The 15337-nt window shown below is 37.5% G+C and overlaps 1 protein-coding gene across 1 annotated transcript in view; it reads right to left on the bottom strand.

The window, feature by feature from the left end:
- LOC134755227 (serine/arginine repetitive matrix protein 2) overlaps positions 1 to 15337 on the bottom strand; it is a 201680-nt gene that overhangs the window by 171916 nt on the left and 14427 nt on the right. The window lies entirely within an intron of this gene.

Raw genomic sequence — 15337 nt, 5'->3', positions numbered from 1 at the left:
ATTTCATAGAAGTTTGACGTTTAAAATAACATTTTTCGGTTCAATTCTACCAATTTTTTTCGGGAGATTCCGTCATGCTTATCAACTATTCGGTAAGAATTTAACAGGTTGAGAAAACCGGCCGACTATTACCAACAAGGCATTGTTTCTCGATAAACTATAAAAAAATATATAAATTAGTTTTTTTATACTAAAACCTTAATTTACTTAGTGGAAGGCGCAATATTTAAATGAATTAAATATTATTTGCTAATACATTTATCACCGATTCACCACACTCCTAAAAGGTAAGCATTACTAAGAGCAAAGATAGATATAACTCCGTAATAGATGGATACAGTCTAAGGAAAAAACGTGCCTCGAAAATCAAGAAAATTTGATTCTCGTTCAGAGGGCGCTACTAGTTTTGGCCTACAGTCGTATAGATGGCGTTGACGGTTTCGTTTGTTATTTAACAATTTTAACGCATATCAGTGAAAGAACATGGGTCAAAATCATAAAAATAATTAATGCAAATAAAAAAAATCATTTATCTATATTTAAATACATTCTATCGTATTTTTATAAATCTTCATTTTTAGTTTTAAAGTGTGTCGACAGATGGCAGTGAATTTACTGGGGTTACAAAATTTACTATGACAGTACCGCTCTAGTATAGGTTACTCTATGCTAAGAGTACTATTGACTACCTAGGCTTTCTAACAGAGTTTATTGAACGACGTTATCATTAATGTAACAGTACCTTCATTTCAACAAGTGGACACACACAAGTGGATTTTAATTCTAGACATTATGTGTTTGAGTATCGAGATAAACTAAGTACTAAATGGATTTCTGAGAAATAAGTGTTCCGTTTTTCATAACAAAGTTTTGCACGGAACAATAAAAATGAGGTTTCGTCTTTTAAAATTAAATATTAACATTTTGTTTTCAATATAAATACAGAATAATGTAATCTTTTGCTTTGTCGTTTTAGTAATATTTTTTAAATACAAAATAAAACTCGCTCTTTGCTCGCCATTTCTTCTCGTATTGCAACTGGATAATATTTTTACATATTTTTTTATGAATAATCTAATTTTTAATAAACTTAAAAACATTATCTATTTGTCAACTATCGAATTAAAAAACGCTCTAATAGTCCAAAGTTAAAAATAAAAATAGACATTTTATCTACGGTTTGGAGAATAGCGGCCATCTTAGCGACGGCCATAGAACACTAATTATTTGTTATGTAGACACCCGAGCTAGGAATGTGTAGGAATTTGTTGTGTTATGCGTTGTATGTATAGTAAATATTACAGCATACACTTTGTTTATAATGCCAAGATTGTGTATTTAAAAAATTGTGAAATGGGTAATGGCTAAGGTAAGTTCTGGCTTATAATTTGGATTACGGAAAGTACCACGAATCAGGAACAAATATCTGTGCTCATCAGACAAATAAATGCCCTTACCCGGATTCGAACCCAGGACACCATCGGCTTCACAGGCACTCACTCCCCCACTAGGCCAGACCGGTCATTTCATTTTTTCATTTATTTATTTCTTTAACAATAATGCATTGTGTTAGAAATCTTACGAACTAATTACATACATGCTTATAACTTAATTAAATTAAACTGAGTAATTATGGGACATGTCGTCTATATGTAACTCTTAAATGTGGTATTTTCTATAAAAAGGGACCTTATTGTCGATGGCGCTTACGCCATTATTAACGAAGCTCCGATATAAATACAATGCCGCGCGACGCTGTGCGGCGTAAGCGCCATCGACAATAAGGTCCCTTTTCATAGAAAATACCCCAAATGTTCTTTGAAATATAAGCATCTGTGAAAGGAAGTCTGCATGTTATATTTTTAATGATGTCATGCCCCCATAAAGAGATGAGCCAGTGCTAAGCGTAGGCGCAACTGGTCAGAGATGAAGAATCAGCCGCATATCAATGATGTTAAATATCATACGAAATTTCCGACCAATCCTATTAGCAAAGATAGATATAACTCCGTAATAGATGGATACAGTCTAAGGAAAAAACGTGCCTCGAAAATCACGAAAATTTGATTCTCGATCAGATGGCGCCATTACCTTTGGCCTACTCTCGTATTGAGGGCGTTGACGGTTCTGTTTGTTATTTAACATGGGTCAAAATGATAAAAATAATTAATGCTAATAAAAAAATCATTTATCCATATTTAAATACATTTTATCGTATTATTATAAATCTTCATTTTTAGTTTTAAAGTGTGTCGATAGATGGCAGTGAATTTCCTGTGGTTACAAAATTTACTATGACAGTACCGCTCTATCCTATTATATCCTCTTTGCTATTAGTATGCTTAGGCTAGCTTCTGGCCGAGATTTCGTCTGCGTGAAATGATTAGTTTAGGGCGCCATTCATTTATTACGTAAGACGATTTTTGTCAGTTTATGACCCCCTCCCTCCCGTGTGTAAGAAAAAATAAGAATAGGCCTCCCCCTCCCCCCTATATCACGTAAGAATCTAAAAGAAAAAAGAATACACGTTTGGTTTGTTCTAGTGTTTATTTATCAAAAAAAAAACATTTTTGGAACGTTTACATACAAAGGAAATAATTATAATGTATACCATAGTCCTTTAAAAAAATAAGTCAATTTTTTATAGAAACATTGTCCTAACATTCACCTAAAAAACAGAATGTGGTATGCCGCAAAAAACGAGAGTGGGAGTTGAAAAAATAATCCTTTTTAGGGTTTTACAAAAGGTTTAGCAGGTAAACGTATGCTGACTCGTATCACTGTTTGCAATATGCACGCCTACGGCGCCCCCCTGGCGGCTATGAGCCACATAAGACTCAGTCTCAGCTAAAACTGCAGCAAATTGGCAGTGACAAAGTTGGCGAGCGCCACTATAAGTCATACATAATTTTGTTAGATATTTCACTTTTATGTTGTAAGGTTATACGGAAATCATTTGTCAGATAATGTTCCTTTATAAATATATGTCACAAAATATTAAAATTAAGGACGATTTCTAAACTGAGATGTCCATCGAGTGGGCATAATCTGAAACATGGTTGTAGATTTTGAAAATAATTTTCTTTTTATTTAGACAAGTAACAGCTCTATATATTATTTAAAAAATGTTAGTATAACATTGGTTTTGTCTCTTTTAAGAGGAAAGGGGACGGCCGTTTCTCCATACAAACGTTGTTCCCATTTTTCTCTCTGGATATTGACATTATGGAAAATATTTTACATAATTTGATGTATATTAACCATAGTTTTGCCCCTACGTTTGTCGTTTTTTGATTTTATAATAATAGCAAAAATTAGGAGCCAAGAACAGATCACACAAATTTTTAAATGCTCCCAACTTTATGATAATTAAAAATTCGAACGTAGGGGCATAGCTGTGGTTGATATACAACCAATTGTGTCAAAATCCATACTAATATTATAAATGCGAAAGTCTGTCTGTCTGTCTGTGTGTTACCTCTTCACGCTTAAACCGCTAAACCGATTTAGTTGAAATTTGGCGTGTAGAGATAGTTTGAGTCCCGGGGAAGGACATAGGATAGTTTTTATCCCGAAAATCATCCCTTAAGAGGATGAAAAGCGGGGTGGAATCATGGCGGAATTGAGATATTAATGAGTTGCCTAATATTTGTGTGCATATTATGCTCAAATTGAATGATTGCTAAGACTTTCTCCAGTCGCTATTCTTACTCTAGCTGGGGTTACTAAGTCCACGCAGACGAAGTCGCGGGCAAAAGCTAGTATTTTCAATAATGTTAATATCCAGGTAGGAAAATGGTACTAAGTTTGTATGAAAAGGCGATTTCGCGTGGGTCCTCCACTTTCGTCTTACGCAAATATGGCTGTAACATTTAGAATGGTGATAGTAGGTACCTATAAAATATTCGCGAGTACAAATATGTGATTATCAAAAAATATACGAAACATTTTAAATCAATATATACTTGTTAGCAGATCTATAAGTCGTTATGCGTGTAACGGATAATTTTAAGTTCAATTTGCACTGTACATTAAGGCCTACTGTCCACGACGCGTAGCTGCATAGACGCTGCATGAATACGCAGTGCAGCTGCCATGCAGCCCAGCGTACAAACGTTGTAAGCGTATCGTAGCCTACATTTCCTTTCATTCGTGAGAATGTCGTCCAACGATGAAGACGTTATTTACAAAAACTCAACGTGCTATTCCTTGCGATGTAGCCCGGCGTATGACATGCAGTACGCCCAGTAGGCCGAGCACATGATTGGCGCGACAGTATCTCGCCGCGAGATAGACTACCCGTCTTTTATTAACTGTATGAATTAAAGAGGGACGGGTAGTCTATGTCGCGGCGAGATACTCTCGCGCCAATCATGTGCTAGCCCGGCTGCGGCATGAAGCTTGCATGCAGCGTCGCTGACGCGACGTTGTCGCTCCGTCGACAGAGTTGTGCGGTTTTGTATGTAGGCTGCAAGCAAGCGTACAGCAAGCGTACAATGACGAGTACGCGTCTATGCAGCTACGCTTCCGTGGACAGTAGGCGGTTAATATCAAAATACCTAATCACTTTCAAGTATTCGGACATGTTATCCGATTCGTTCATCCGAATCACTCAACACTTTAATGCAACGATATTTTGCACTTGCAAACATTCATGTTACACAACTTTGTTAATAATAAAAAGGCTCAAGCACCATTCTTGCTTATACGTAGTTTATTAAGCCCATTTGGCACCGAAGTTGAAAAGGTAGCTCGTAATGCGATAACTCGTAATAATTCCCGGAAATACACGCAAGCACAGTAAGTATATACCTAGTAACTTATACTAGAGCGGTACTGTCATAGTAAATTTTGTAACCCCAGTAAATTCACTGCCATCTGTCGACACACTTTAAAACTAAAAATAAATATTTATAAAAATACGATAAAATGTATTTAAATATGGGTAAATGATTTTTTTATTTGCATTAATGATTTTTATATGATTTTGACCCATGTTCTTTCACTGGTATGCGTTAAAATTATAAATAACAAACGAAACAGTCAACGCCCTCTATACGAGTGTAGGCCAAAACTAGTGGCGCCATCTGATCGAGAATCAAATTTTCGTGATTTACGAGGCACGTTTTTTCCTTAGACTGTATCCATCTATTACGGAGTTATATCTATCTTTGGTATATATTATATATATATATTTTTAAGTAAGTAATTATATTTGGAATGAAATTATTTGGGGCCATTCTTATCAAATCGATTACACTCCCTAGTTTGACAGCTGAACCAGATTGCTCGATTATGGATGGTATAGAAAGGAAGTCAATATCTATATATGAAAAGTGTCCATCAATAAACAGTAAATAGGCGGCGTCACCATACACAAGTAACTAGACCATACACCTAGTATTTTATATAGATGGCACCCGTGCGACCGTGAGGGACAGAACATACGCAATGCGACAAAACTAAAAACACGTTCCTAACTATACCAGAAACAACCTACGTAATTTGGTCGGGTTATTTGCCGCCCCTCCCCCATTTCATCTACATTGTTATACCTCTATGGTTATTATATGGTTATGGTCTTCTATATAGTTGGTCAAGCAAAGTGGCTCTGTCAAGCCATTTCCGTCATTAGAAAAGAGCGGCAAATTTAAAAAAATGTAGGCGCGACGTTAACTTCCCATAGAAACTTTAAATTTCGCGCCTTTTTCTACTGACCAACTTGTTTGACCGGCTATAATTTGACGAAGTCTGTGGGCGAAAAATGTTACGGATGCAATTGCAATTATTATAAAAAAAATATAACGATATTCTTACTAAAAATGCCAAAAGTACTTAATACTTGCCACGTGGTCGCCGTCGAGGTTGCCAGAAGTATAAAAACGTGCAGAACATCTCCTGACGCTGGCGTCGACTTTCTTGACGTTTACGTGCGACTATCACCGGCGATTCAGTTATCGTCACATAAAATGACACAAGCTGTAGTCAACACGACAACCTATGGATGGTATAGAAAGGATGTGATTCTCTATATATGAAAAGTGTCCATCACAAAACAATAAATAGGCGGCGCCACCATACACTGACGTATCTTGACCATACACCTAGTATTTTATATAGATGTGCACCCGTGCGACCGTGAGGGACAACACATACGCAATGCGACAAAATTAAAAACCTGTTTTAACATTCCCAACAACATACCAGAAACAACCTACGTAATTTGGTCGGGTTATTTGCTGCCCCTACCCCATTTCATCTCTACATTATTATACCTCTATGTTTCATGTCAGTCTCCTATATATTACAATACTCTTTGGTCTCAGAGCCTACCTAGGGCCACCGGAGAGATTAGGAACTATTATGTAGCTGAAAGCTGGTCACTTTTGAAACAATTCTGCCATAAGAGATTGTAATCCTTTCTATACCATCCATACGACAACCGTTTAACGGCACACGCCAACCGACTGACAGTGTCAAAACTGACATATACGCTAACTTCTACGTAATTTACTTTCTATACATCTCGCTCGCACTAATATGCGAGTACGAGCGAGATGCATAGAAAGTAAGTTACGTTCTCTATAGCGTTTATGACAATGCCAAACTGGTGGTAGCCACAAAGATGACAGATGCGAGAAAGGTCACTTCGTGGAGACTATATAAAGGAGCCAAATCTCTATGTATGAAAAGTGTCCATCAAAAAACAGTAATTAGGCGGCGCCACTATACACCGAAATACTACCAAAAACAACCTACGTAATTTGGTCGGGTTATTTGTTGGTTCATGTTATACTCATGTCCCTGAGCCTAACTAGCGCCACCGGAGAGATTAGGAACTATTATTTAAAGCTGAAAGCGGTCACTTTTGCAACAATTCTGCCATAAGAGATTGGCATCCTTTCTATACCATCCATAGGTCACTTGATCATTTAAATACATTTTAGTTTCCTTTGGCGTTTTATTGTATACGGATTAATTTAAACGATTGTCAATTATACCTCGTTCTTTTTGCATTAGAAAAGACTACACTAGTCTTTTTATTTAAAAACACTTTAAAAAAATTGTAACTTATGAAACCGAAATAATGTATATGAACATATATGATTAATAGGTACACACCTGCTGTGACCTAGGAGGATATAACCAAACGAAGTAGCCATTAACCCCTCAGGCGGCAAGCTACCTCAAATGGGACACTCTCTGACGGGCGCCATGTTTAATATGGAAAACACGCCCCCTGGCGGCTGCGCGCCGCACGGCGTGAAAATTTAAAATATTTCTTTGCCGCTCGAGGGGTTATCAGGCATTCTTCTCTGTCGAAAATAGTCGGCCAATGGTCATACACAATGTTGACGTTTATTTGACATGGCTATTTTTACGTAACGTATACATTTGACGTTCCCCTCCCCCGCAAAAATTGGCAGACTTTTTTGTACAGCAAATTACAGACGTGGCGGCTCCGTTTGGTTGTACTCTCCTAGGCTGTGACTTATTTTTCAAAGTGTTTTTCAATCAAGATAAAGACATGTCAAACATACTACAGTCGCCATCAGATATAACGGACTGGCCGAGGTGGTCACAAATATCTGAACACAATATTGTCAAGGCGTTAGAGTGCGTGTTCAGATATTGTGACCACCTCGGCCGCTCCGATATATCTGATGGCGACTGTACATTGTCTTTATGTAATGCTAAAAAAAACGAAGTAAAGCTAAAAGCCTCCTGATGTGAGCACCCGTTGAATCCATCACAAAAATAGACAAAGAAATAATAAGATGCATAAAGCATTATGGACGTTTGCGCAGGTCAGCTAGATGGCGCTGTACGCGAAACATTTGCTGATTAACGGGTAATCAAACGTTGACACTTGATAATCTAGTTACCGGGCTACCACAAAATGTGACGTTTTCAACCAAAAGGTACCACATTGTCGCTTGTTTATAAGGTTGATTTCTAATTGAAGCTATAAGGAAATAGCGCCTTACTGACAAGCGACAATAAGTACCCTTTTGGTTGAAAACGGCACAAATGGCGTGAAGCGTCGTCTAATTTAGATAGTGTTCAACACTGCGTCTTATACTTTCTTTGTTTATGATCGAAAACTTTTATCCCAAAATAAAGTTTAGTCTACCAAACGATTACAATAACATTTACCCAAAATACATTTAATAAACAAAATATAGTTGGTCAAACCAATTTGTCAGTCAGTAACAACCAGTAAAATTATACTCATCCCTTTCTTTTGGGTGCTAGTACTAGTGTAAGACAAAGATAGTATGATTCTCTCTGTCTATGTTTGAAATGAGACAGTCCTTTGACAAACTATATATACTCGTATGTAGCAAAAATAATAATTCTGTAACCACGGGAGATTTAACGTAGGTATTCATCAACTATTTAGCTACAGATTACGCTTAAAAACCGAAGGTAACACGTATACAGTATTAACCTTTTTTAATTTTATAACTAATGTAGGTAAATTTTGTAACGCAAGTTTTTTTTTTACCAAGAAATATCCTTGTCTTTGGTTGTGCTAATACGAGTAGCACTTACTTTATTGCACGCATTCATTCGAAAAATCGTGAAATTAGACTTTATGTCATATAAACAATATTCAGGAACATGGGGTTTTACACCGGTGTGAAGTTAGAAGCCCAAAGTTAGCTGACCATGATAATTTAATAAGACGCTTTAATTTGGTCGGGTTATCATGGTTAGCTAACTTTGGGCTAACTTCACACCGGTGGGTTTTATATCAACTTACTACTCCGTTGGCATTTAATGGTAGCGTCTGATAAGATAACGGAAACAGGCAACATGTAAAGGTTATATTTTTATGACCATTTGGTCAGCTTTATTAACCTTATTTTACCTTAATTGGTAACATGAGCTCATAAACCTACTAATCAAACTAGTTGGGTTAACTGAGAACCGTTAGGTGTCTTAATAGTTACGAGGGGTGGCTGGAAAGTAATCTCCATTGTCTATTACAATTAGAAAGTCACACTGGCCACTATGTTTTCCAAAATGTCTGTTTATTCCTTTTTTAAATTTGCCGCCATTCATTTGTTTATTACGTTTTGCTTTGAATTGGCAGCATTAATTGGCGAATATGTCGGAAGAAAAAAGTAAAATGGTAAAAATTGAGCAACGTGCGGTTATTAAGTTCCTCACTCGGGAGGGTAATACTCCATCGCACATCCGAGAACGCATGTTGGCGGTGTTCGGTGACTCATGTCCTTCCGAATCTTGAAGACGATCATCGCTGCGGAAGGCCTGTTTCAGCGGTTACTGGTGAAAATGTGGCCGGTGTCAAAAAACTCATTATGGAAGACCGCCGTATTAAGCAGTGGGAGATTGCACGAGATATTGGCATTAGTAAAGAACGGGTGCACCAAATTATTCACGAACATTTGGGAATGTCCAAGGTCAGTGCTCGATGGGTTCCCTGAATGCTGACTCCGTTTGATAAGGAGCGACGTGTCGAGTGCTGCAACGCGTTTTTAGAAATGAGCAAAGGTATGGAGGAAGAAATTGTTTCTAAAATAGTGACTTGTGACGAAACCTGGATTTGCCAATGGGATCCTGAAAGTAAACAGGAGTTCATGCAATGGATATTTAAGGGTGAGAAGCCTCCTCGCAAGTTTAAGGTCCGTCCGTCAGCAGGCAAACTGATGGCGACAATTTTTTGGAATGCCGAGGGGATTTTATTAATAGATTATCTACCAAAAAATACTACGATGAATGGTACATATTATGCAAACTTATTATATCAGCTCCGAGAAAAAATAAAACAGACACGACGAGGCAAACTTGCCAAAGGAATTCTTATATTGCACGACAACGCCCCCGTGCACACCGCTCAAGTTGTGAAGGCAGCTATGAAAGCAAACGGCTACGACCAGCTGGATCACCCACCTTATAGCCCAGATTTAGCCCCCTGCGACTACTTTTTGTTCAGGCTTTTAAAAAAAGACCTAAGAGGGCGGCGATTTTTGACCGATGAAGACATGAAGTCTGCAGTAAACGAGCATTTTGACAGCAAAACAAAAGAATATTATTTTAACGGTCTAATGTCACTTTATGACAAATGCAATAAGTGCATTTCTCTTACAGGAGACTATATAGAAAAATAAAAAAAAACTAGCCACGACAGTTTTTTACTTCATACTTAGGTAGATTACTTTCCAGCCACCCCTCCTACGTTTAATCTTAAAACTATCTAAGATGTTAAAAAAGTTAATAATATTGTTTATTATTTATAAGGTCGTATAATTTCCCCTGTTAGATAGTATGTTAGTGTAGGTTATCTTGGAAGCTAAATTAGATACAGTTTCTGACATATATTTCGATAGAGCTCAATTTTGGAGTATTTATAAAAGAACGGTTACAAATGTTACAATACCATATTGATGGCATCTGAGTGGATCTTGACTTTGACTGATTTATATAGAAATAAATTGACGTTACGGATTACTATGTGTAAAATAATACATTTAAAATTACCCAGCGTTTAACCAATCTAGCGATTATAAACGAATTGGTCGAATAGATTTTACAGCCGATTTTTGCATGTTTGTATTAAATTGTTTCTTAATTCGTTTGTACCTTTTTTTCATTGAGGTACGTGTAGGCAAAGATAGATATAACTATGGTGTAGGTTAGCTTGGAAGCAAAATTAGAGACAGTTTCTGACATATATTTCGATAGAGCTCAATTTTGGAGTATTTATAAAAGAACGGTTACAAATGTTGTTACAAATCGAATTGATCTGATCTTGACTTTGACTGACTTATATAGAAATAAGCTAAATTGACGTTACGGATTACTATGTATAAAATAATACATTTAGAATTACCCAGCGTTTAACCAATCTAGCGATTATAAACGAATTGGTCGAATCGATTTTACAGACGATTTTTGAATGTTTGTATTAAATTCGTTTGTACCTTTTTTTCATCGAGGTACGTAAGCTAAATAACAAATGTCCCTGATAAAACTGGTAAATTGCTGATCTGTTTCGACGAAGGCCGTAACAAATAGCCTTTGCTTAAAATCTAGATTATTCTTAACAAACGAAAAGTACTCAAGATAGAGATCTAAGAAAAAGTAACTGTTGTTCCTGTCTTTGTGCCGGTTCGTTGCATAACATTGAGTATTGTATTGCGTAACCATACTTCTGTGGTACAAATATTTATGTGATTGTTTTGTGACCTTCGTATGACATAGGTTTCAAACAAAGTTGAAAATAACGATAAAAATTTCGACTAAATTGTATAACTGAAAAATCTGGCGTCCACTAGACTCGCCGAGGCGAATCGAATCGCAATAATTCGCCTTCTATACATTTACTATACAACTGCGTCTATTGACGAAGAGTCACGGCGCGTCGAATCGAATTTACCATTCATAGTAAAGGCTGCCACGGCGAGCCTAGTGGACGCCAGCCTAAAAACTGAATCAAGTCTTAAAGACTCGATTCTCAGCCAACACTATTCACATGCTCACGTGTTGCTGAATCGCCATCTTTATAATTGTATATATGTAATAAATGAATCATCAAGTTTGTCAACCTAATTTTCAATCTTGCATTCGTTATGCAACACAATCGCATGTTGAATGGATGGAATACGATTATTATTGGATTTTTGCTTAGTGTCACTGTATATATTCTTTATTAATGTCATGACATTACATTTTATTAACGGGTCCATTTTAGAATTTTTAGATACGGATACAGCACTGCTACCACGAGTTGGCATTTTAGATTTTGCGTTAGTGATTGTGTCTATCGCACCAATACATAATGCGAGCGAGATGGACTGCGATTGAGTTTACGCAGTCGCTAACGTAAACGACAAGTGTCAACTTGTGACAAGTGACAAGAGTGTGGAAGTAAATTACCTCATGACTCATGCCTTAATGTACAATTTATTTAATAACAACTTTTTTGTCAAAAATCTCATTTTATATACAAGCTTTTGTTGCCACTTCTCACATGGTAATCAGTCATAGTGCCTACGGACGCCTGGCACTGCACAGGTGTTACATGCGTGTTGCCAACTCTTTAAAATATGTACACTTTATTGATGAACCCCATACTGCACCCCATGAGACCGACTTGCACTTAAGGGTCCCCGAAAAGCTCGGTTCTTCATACAAACGTAGTTACGCTCTCATTTTAAAACGACTAGCTAGATTGCTCTGAAACTTTGTACTTACAATAGGATAAGGTATATCTATGCCTGTAATTAGTTTATGTAGCTTCAGATACCATAGTAAAATTAATACAACGAATTTAAATTCATCACAAAACTTGTTTTTGCTCTATTTCGTTTGTTTTAAGGGGCCCACTGACTATCAGTCCGCCGGACGATATCGGCCTGTCAGTTGTTCGGAACTGTCAAATTTTTGTTCTAACTGACAGGCCGATATCGTCCGGCGGACTGATAGTCAGTGGGCCCCTTTATAAACTCGAGCTATATAAACTAATTACAAACCTAGATGTACCTCATGTCATTGTATGTGCAAAGTTTCATTACAATCCAACACGGAGTTAAATGAGAGCGGAACTACGTTTGTATGGGAAGTTGCAATTCGGCCGAGCTTGCCGGCAACTCAAAAGCCAGTTTCATGCAAAAATACTGCAATTTAACTAACTCGTCTTTGTAAGCAATCTTTGTTTGTCTTTTTTTTTCACAATCGAGAACAGTCACACGGCAGTTCGAGTCATACAATTGGTCAAATTTAACGACTTCCGTATTTCTGACTTTGAGAAATGGATTCAATTCGCATACGGCGGTTTGGGTAATGATTGAGTGCTGCGACCCCGACGCCATTATGTATATTGTATATAATATGTACTTATACTTATGCTGCTAATAGTTAAAAACGTTAATCTTGAAATAACTTGAGGCGCCAAACGTTGTAGTATTTTCTTTTTAGCAAATTTATGTCGGGTGGCGACATTTTTTTACACTTCTGATAAATCGAAAAAGCTGATATTTGGCATGACAACGTGTGATAACTTAGCTTCAAATTTCGGCAGGTTATTAAGGGAGAGCCCTTACGTGTTTGTGGCTGCTGTTTCTTAACCCACCCTTCACCAGGGTTCATTACTCATTACACATCGCCCTTAACCACTTTACGAGTTATCACCCGGGTTGCCATTGGTCATGGAAATCTGGTCTTAGCTCGCGGGCTATTACAATTTGTCATTTAATATGAAGCTTTACGATCCAATTTGTTTATAATACTTTATTTAATTGTACAGTAGCCTTACCACGAGCCAGACACTGACGTATTCGCTAACGTTTGCGTATACTCCATCGCAGTCCATCCCGCTCGCCCTAATGTTTTGGTGCGATAGGGAGATAGAGTTCAAGCAGTCTAACGTAATACCGCGAGCCAGGCGCAAATTTCGTCAGTCATCGCCTACCGGGCGAAAACTCGTATAGCGGTCTATTAATATGCCAGTGTGTCCCAACGGAGCGGCAGCTGACGTTCACGAGGGTTCATCATACATAGCCGTTAACCACAATACTAGTTTTCGCCCGGGAGGCGATTGGTCATGGAAATCTGTTCCTGGCCCGCGGTCTCTAAATGTCAAATGCCAACTCGTTGTAGCCGTGCTGGTCTTGAAATTTGTTAAAGTGCGTAAGATTAAGTTAGTTAGTTAGTTAGTTTTGCTGGGCATTTTCCGCAATTCGACATCCAATGTGCCTATTTTGCGTGAAACGAGGTAGCGCTACTCTAACCACCCCAGCTCCTCCACGAAGCCTAGCAAGGTCTTCAGGTTGCTAGTTGCCTCCTTTAGTGTGCATGGATTCCCTAGGTATTTGCTCCTATATACTTCTACCTGTGAGATTAAGTTTGTGAATGGTTTGTTTTTCAACCGAACAGGCCTCACACCGCAACACCTAACCTTATCAGCTAATGGCCAACCTCGAGTGGTATTTTTCATTTCTGACCATTATTCTTTCTTCATATTATGCAAGGTTGTTTTTCAAAATATGAGCATAAAATCACTTGTATACCTTTTTATTACTTGTGCCATTTTCAACCAAAAGGGAACTTATTGTCGCTTGTCCGTAAGGCGCTATTTCCATATAGCTTCAATTAGATATCAACCTTATCGACAAACGACAATGTGGTACCTTTTGATTGAAAACGTCACATTTAAGTTCCGTAAAATCAGGTAACTAGTCTACAACTTACAACAATGGTCCAAATTCAAGTTCCAATAAAATATGTATAAGTATTTTTCAAATTATGCTGAGTATATATTTAATATAGAAAGAGCATTTAGTGTATCTAAGCTCCAAAATAAATGTAACGCGTACAAATCATAAAGGCTCGTTAAGAATCAACGTTAAAAACTGGACCATAGTTGTACTTAAGGACTATAGTTACCTGATTTTACGAAAGATTTGATGAAAGATCATCTAATAATGAAGTTTTATATAATTGTTACTGTAATAGGGATAATAAATAAGACACTTGACTTGATTTCTGTACCCCTTTGCACCTTCTCACAGTGACTATCAAGGCCAAGACTCGCACACGAAGGGTTCCGTACCATTACGCAAAAAACACTTTTGTTGTATGGGAGCCCCACTTAAATATTTATTTTATTATGTTCTTAGTATTTGTTGTTATAGCGACAACAGAAATAATAATGTGTGAAAATTTCAACTGTCTAGCTATCACGGTTCATGAGATACAGCCTGGTGACAGACGGACAGACAGACGAACAGCGGAGTCTTAGTAATAGGGTCCCGTTTTTACCCTTTGGGTACGGAACCCTTAAAACGCTATAAAGTAGTGGGAACAAAATCGAATTCCTCGGTCGTAGCCTGGCCTGAGCCTATATTCTATTTTTTTACAAGCTTTTTATTAACTTGCAATGTACAGTCGCCATCAGATATATCGGAGCGGCCAAGGTGCTCACAAATATCTGAACACGCCTCTATTGTCAAGGCGTTAGAGCGCGTGTTCAGATATTCTGACCACCCCGGCCGCTCCGATATATCTGATGGCGACTGTACAGTCACGGTCCGCCATTGTTATGCCATTTAGAATTCTAGCTAAATTGGACATTTCATAGCATAAGTATAAAACGACCAGTTTAGCTAGGTAGGACTAAATGGTATAACAATCGCGGAAAGTGATGGTACACCTATGTATGTTTGTAAGCGTCAAATCTTGCAAATTAAATTTGATCCAGTTCCCGACTTCCAATGAAGCTGAAAATTTGCATACATAATAATATTGAAGCTATACTTACTCACCCTCGTATCTGCAACACTCATTTGATGACAAAAACACCCGTATT

This window comes from Cydia strobilella, chromosome Z, assembly GCF_947568885.1.
Source record: "Cydia strobilella chromosome Z, ilCydStro3.1, whole genome shotgun sequence".
NCBI lineage: Eukaryota > Metazoa > Arthropoda > Insecta > Lepidoptera > Tortricidae > Cydia > Cydia strobilella.
Note: the sequence above shows the minus strand (reverse complement) of the source record. Positions and strands in the feature narration are given on the sequence as shown.